Source organism: Trachymyrmex cornetzi, unplaced genomic scaffold (genome assembly GCF_001594075.2).
Source record: "Trachymyrmex cornetzi isolate Tcor2-1 unplaced genomic scaffold, Tcor1.1 scaffold1160, whole genome shotgun sequence".
Classification (NCBI taxonomy): domain Eukaryota; kingdom Metazoa; phylum Arthropoda; class Insecta; order Hymenoptera; family Formicidae; genus Trachymyrmex; species Trachymyrmex cornetzi.
Genome location: NW_017295720.1, coordinates 306,723 through 306,962, shown reverse-complemented (window position 1 = coordinate 306,962; position 240 = coordinate 306,723).

Below are 240 nucleotides of genomic sequence, written 5' to 3'. Positions count from 1 at the left end.
GGAAAACTTTTGCAAAGGATCTTTGTGTACTCTTATAAATATTTGTTAAGTTTATTGATACTATAATGAGCAACCACCTTATAAGACAGAAAATTAGTATATTTGCTGAACTTATTTATTAGATATTCTGTTGATGAAAGAAATTGTGAACCTTCTGATTTTTTAACCTTGTTAGTAGAAGTCTTATAATTACAATTGGATTTTTTATTAATTTTTATGTCCTATCAAAATATCCTACCA